Raw genomic sequence first — 6,068 nt, 5'->3', positions numbered from 1 at the left:
AACATCCACGTCATCAGGGAACAGTGGGGTTACCTGCCTTAACATCCACGTCATCAGGGAACAGTGGGGTTACCTGCCTTAACATCCACGTCATCAGGGAACAGTGGGGTTACCTGTCTTAACATCCACGTCATCAGGGAACAGTGGGGTTACCTGCCATAACATCCACGTCATCAGGGAACAGTGGGGTTACCTGCCTTAACATCCACGTCATCAGGGAACAGTGGGGTTACCTGCCTTAACATCCACGTCATCAGGGAACAGTGTGGTTACCTGCCTTAACATCCACGTCATCAGGGAACAGTGGGGTTACCTGCCTTAACATCCACGTCATCAGGGAACAGTGGGGTTACCTGCCTTAACATCCACGTCATCAGGGAACAGTGGGGTTACCTGCCTTAACATCCACGTCGTCAGGGAACAGTGGGGTTACCTGTCTTAACATCCACGTCGTCAGGGAACAGTGGGGTTACCTGTCTTAACATCCACGTCATCAGGGAACAGTGGGGTTACCTGCCTTAACATCCACGTCGTCAGGGAACAGTGGGGTTACCTGCCTTAACATCCACGTCATCAGGGAACAGTGGGGTTACCTGCCTTAACATCCACGTCATCTTGGAACAGTGGGGTTACCTGCCTTAACATCCACGTCGTCAGGGAACAGTGGGGTTACCTGTCTTAACATCCATGTCGTCAGGGAACAGTGGGGTTACCTGTCTTAACATCCACGTCATCAGGGAACAGTGGGGTTACCTGCCTTAACATCCACGTCATCAGGGAACAGTGGGGTTACCTGTCTTAACATCCACGTCATCAGGGAACAGTGGGGTTACCTGTCTTAACATCCACGTCGTCAGGGAACAGTGGGGTTACCTGCCTTAACATCCACGTCATCAGGGAACAGTGGGGTTACCTGTCTTAACATCCACGTCATCAGGGAACAGTAGGGTTACCTGCCTTAACATCCACGTCATCAGGGAACAGTGGGGTTACCTGCCTTAACATCCATGTCGTCAGGGAACAGTGGGGTTCCCTGCCTTAACATCCACGTCATCGGGGAACAGTGGGGTTACCTGCCTTAACATCCACGTCATCAGGGAACAGTGGGGTTACCTGCCTTAACATCCACGTCATCAGGGAACAGTGGGGTTACCTGCCTTAACATCCACGTCGTCAGGGAACAGTGGGGTTACCTGCCTTGCTCAGCTGCATAACTACAGATTTTTACTTTGTCAACTCATGGATTCAATCCAGCAACCTTTTCGGTTACTGGCTCAGTGCTCCTACCTGCCATCCCGGGACTGAGTACCGAGTTTGGGAAACTCTGTCTTAGGACACCTCCCAAACGGCACCCTATTCCCTATGTAGTGCACTACTGTTTACCAGGGTCCTATGGCACCCTATTCCCTATGTAGTGCACTACTGTTGACCAGGGTCCTATGGCACCCTATTCCCTATGTAGTGCACTACTGTTGACCAGGGTCCTATGGCACCCTATTCCCTATGTAGTGCACTACTGTTGACCAGGGTCCTATGACACCCTATTCCCTATATAGTGCACTACTTTTGACCAGGGACCTATGGCACCCTATTCCCTATGTAGTGTCCATCTCATTGGGCTCTGATCTAAAGTAGTGAACTATGTAGTGCACTACTGTTGACCAGGGTCCATCTCATTGGGCTCTGATCTAAAGTAGTGAACCATGTAGGGAAAAAGGGATACCATTTGAGACTCACCCCAGGACCGCACTGTAGTGTGGTGTACTTAGTGTTACCAAGGAGACAAGCGTCAAGACGAGATACGGTTTATCACAGAACGTCACTTCTGTCCCCTCTCAGCCCAAGGACCTAAACTTTTCTAGATTCATTTCACTTTTCCTCACAGAGGAGGACCGTTGATATATGTTTCTGTTGGACCTCAACTTACTGCTACGACAGGATATTAGATTAGAGCAGGATCCCGTATCCCAAACGCCACCCTAGTCCCTATATAGTGCACTACTTTTACCCAGGGCCCTATAGAGGAAGGGATGTCCCAGCCCCATAGTGAATACGGTTCCATAAAGGAGCGGAAAGACGAACCCCGCTACAAAATGAGTCTTGGTGATTGATTGATACGAGCTGCATCTTCTGAGAGCGACGCGACACCTCCTAGACAGAATAAATATCACCGCAGCTCACCGGGCGCTCCAAGGTGACGCGGTAATGAAACCTGGCCCTGACACGTTGTCCTCCGACAGACTGACGGAACGTTCTGACGAACGGCAGGACTGACTGATCTGCGGGGTTTCTGCTGCCCAACGATGGATCCTAGAAGTATCTGAGTGTTCGTTGCCCTATGGCAAGGGGAGGGGAGGTGGGTGAGCTGAGGGGAGGGGGGTGAGCTGAGGGGAGGTGGGTGAGCTGAGGTGAGGAGGGTGAGCTGAGGTGAGATGGGTGAGCTGAGGGGAGGAGGGTGAGCTGAGGGGAGGTGAGGCGAGATGGGTGAGCTGAGGGGAGGAGGGTGAGCTGAGGTGAGATGGGTGAGCTGAGGGGAGGAGGGTGAGCTGAGGGGAGGAGGGTGAGCTGAGGTGAGGAGGGTGAGCTGAGGTGAGATGGGTGAGCTGAGGGGAGGAGGGTGAGCTGAGGGGAGGTGAGGCGAGGTGGGTGAGCTGAGGGGAGGAGGGTGAGCTGAGGTGAGATGGGTGAGCTGAGGGGAGGAGGGTGAGCTGAGGGGAGGAGGGTGAGCTGAGGGGAGGAGGGTGAGCTGAGGTGAGATGGGTGAGCTGAGGGGAGGAGGGTGAGCTGAGGTGAGATGGGTGAGCTGAGGGGAGGAGGGTGAGCTGAGGTGAGATGGGTGAGCTGAGGGGAGGAGGGTGAGCTGAGGGGAGGAGGGTGAGCTGAGGGGAGGAGGGTGAGCTGAGGTGAGATGGGTGAGCTGAGGGGAGGAGGGTGAGCTGAGGTGAGATGGGTGAGCTGAGGGGAGGAGGGTGAGCTGAGGGGAGGTGGGTGAGCTGAGGTGAGATGGGTGAGCTGAGGTGAGATGGGTGAGCTGAGGGGAGGAGGGTGAGCTGAGGGGAGGGGGGTGAGCTGAGGGGAGGAGGGTGAGCTGAGGGGAGGGGGGTGAGCTGAGGGGAGGTGGGTGCGCTGAGGGGAGGGGGTGAGCTGAGGGGAGGTGGGTGAGCTGAGGGGAGGTGGGTGAGCTGAGGTGAGATGGGTGAGCTGAGGGGAGGGGGGTGAGGTGGGTGAGCTGGGTGAGCTGAGGTGAGATGGGTGAGCTGAGGGGAGGGGGGTGAGCTGAGGGGAGGAGGGTGAGCTGAGGGGAGGTGGGTGAGCTGAGGGGAGGGGGGTGAGCTGAGGCGAGGTGGGTGAGCTGAGGGGAGGGGGGTGAGCTGAGGGGAGGTGGGTGAGCTGAGGGGAGGGGGGTGAGGTGGGTGAGCTGAGGTGAGATGGGTGAGTTGAGGGGAGGTGGGTGAGCTGAGAGAAGGTGGGTGAGCTGAGGGGAGGTGGGTGGGTGAGCTGAGGTGAGATGGGTGAGCTGAGAGAAGGTGGGTGAGCTGAGGGGAGGTGGGTGGGTGAGCTGAGGTGAGATGGGTGAGCTGAGGTGAGATGGGTGAGCTGAGGGGAGGAGGGTGAGCTGAGGGGAGGGGGGTGAGCTGAGGGGAGGAGGGTGAGCTGAGGGGAGGGGGGTGAGCTGAGGGGAGGTGGGTGCGCTGAGGGGAGGGGGTGAGCTGAGGGGAGGTGGGTGAGCTGAGGGGAGGTGGGTGAGCTGAGGTGAGATGGGTGAGCTGAGGGGAGGGGGGTGAGGTGGGTGAGGTGGGTGAGCTGAGGTGAGATGGGTGAGCTGAGGGGAGGGGGGTGAGCTGAGGGCAGGGGGGTGAGCTGAGGGGAGGTGGGTGAGCTGAGGGGAGGGGGGTGAGCTGAGAGAAGGTGGGTGAGCTGAGGCGAGGTGGGTGCGCTGAGGGGAGGTGGGTGAGCTGAGGGTAGGTGGGTGAGCTGAGGTGAGATGGGTGAGCTGAGGGGAGGTGAGGCGAGGTGGGTGAGCTGAGGGGAGGAGGGTGAGCTGAGGTGAGATGGGTGAGCTGAGGGGAGGGGGGTGAGCTGAGGTGAGGTGGGTGAGCTGAGGGGAGGTGGTTGAGCTGAGGCGAGGTGGGTGAACTGAGGTGAGGTGGGTGAGCTGAGGGGAGGTGGGTGAGCTGAGGGGAGGTGGGTGAGCTGAGGTGAGATGGGTGAGCTGAGGGGAGGAGGGTGAGCTGAGGGGAGGTGGGTGAGCTGAGGTGAGGTGGGTGAGCTGAGGGGAGGTGGGTGAGTTCAGGGGAGGGGGTGAGCTGAGGGGAGGTGAGGCGAGGTGGGTGAGCTGAGGGGAGGTGGGTGAGTTCAGGGGAGGGGGTGAGCTGAGGGGAGGTGAGGCGAGGTGGGTGAGCTGAGGGGAGGTGGGTGAGTTCAGGGGACAGGTACAGGGCCAGTTTACACCACAGTCTATTGACTGTACACAGACAGGTACTGGGCCAGTGTACACCACAGTCTATTGACTGTACACAGACAGGTACTGGGCCAGTGTACACCACAGTCTATTGACTGTAGACAGACAGGTACTGGGCCAGTGTACACCACAGTCTATTGACTGTAGACAGACAGGTACTGGGCCAGTGTTCACCACAGTCTATTGACTGTAGAAAGACAGGTACTGGGCCAGTGTACACCACAGTCTATTGACTGTAGACAGACAGGTACTGGGCCAGTGTACACCACAGTCTATTGACTGTAGACAGACAGGTACTGGGCCAGTGTACACCACAGTCTATTGACTGTAGACAGACAGGTACTGGGCCAGTGTACACCACAGTCTATTGACTGTAGACAGACAGGTACTGGGCCAGTGTACACCACAGTCTATTGACTGTAGACAGACAGGTACTGGGCCAGTGTACACCACAGTCTATTGACTGTAGACAGACAGGTACTGGGCCAGTGTTCACCACAGTCTATTGACTGTAGACAGACAGGTACTGGGCCAGTGTACACCACAGTCTATTGACTGTAGACAGACAAGTACTGGGCCAGTGTACACCACAGTCTATTGACTGTAGAAAGACAGGTACTGGGCCAGTGTACACCACAGTCTATTGACTGTAGACAGACAGGTACTGGGCCAGTGTTCACCACAGTCTATTGACTGTAGACAGACAGGTACTGGGCCAGTGTACACCACAGTCTATTGACTGTAGACAGACAGGTACTGGGCCAGTGTACACCACAGTCTGTTGACTGTAGACAGACAGGTACTGGGCCAGTGTACACCACAGTCTATTGACTGTAGACAGACAGGTACTGGGCCAGTGTACACCACAGTCTATTGACTGTAGACAGACAGGTACTGGGCCAGTGTTCACCACAGTCTATTGACTGTAGACAGACAGGTACTGGGCCAGTGTACACCACCGTCTATTGACTGTAGACAGACAGGTACTGGGCCAGTGTACACCACAGTCTATTGACTGTAGAAAGACAGGTACTGGGCCAGTGTACATACAGTCTATTGACTGTAGACAGACAGGTACTGGGCCAGTTTACACCACAGTCTATTGACTGTAGACAGACAGGTACTGGGCCAGTGTACACCACAGCCTATTGACTGTAGACAGACAGGTTCTGGGCCAGTGTACACCACAGTCTATTGACAGTAGACAGACAGGTACTGGGCCAGTGTACACCACAGTCTATTGACTGTAGACAGACAGGTACTGGGCCAGTGTACACCACAGTCTATTGACTGTAGACAGACAGGTACTGGTCCAGTGTACACCACAGTCTATTGACTGTAGACAGACAGGTACTGGGCCAGTGTACACCACCGTCTATTGACTGTAGACAGACAGGTACTGGGCCAGTATACACCACAGTCTATTGACTGTAGACAGACAGGTACTGGGCCAGTGTACACCACAGTCTATTGACTGTAGACAGACAGGTACTGGGCCAGTGTTCACCACAGTCTATTGACTGTAGACAGACAGGTACTGGGCCAGTGTACACCACAGTCTATTGACTGTAGACAGACAGGTACTGGGCCAGTGTTCACCACAGTC

Source organism: Salvelinus alpinus, chromosome 10 (genome assembly GCF_045679555.1).
Source record: "Salvelinus alpinus chromosome 10, SLU_Salpinus.1, whole genome shotgun sequence".
Classification (NCBI taxonomy): Eukaryota; Metazoa; Chordata; class Actinopteri; order Salmoniformes; family Salmonidae; genus Salvelinus; species Salvelinus alpinus.
This window is presented reverse-complemented; position numbering follows the sequence as displayed.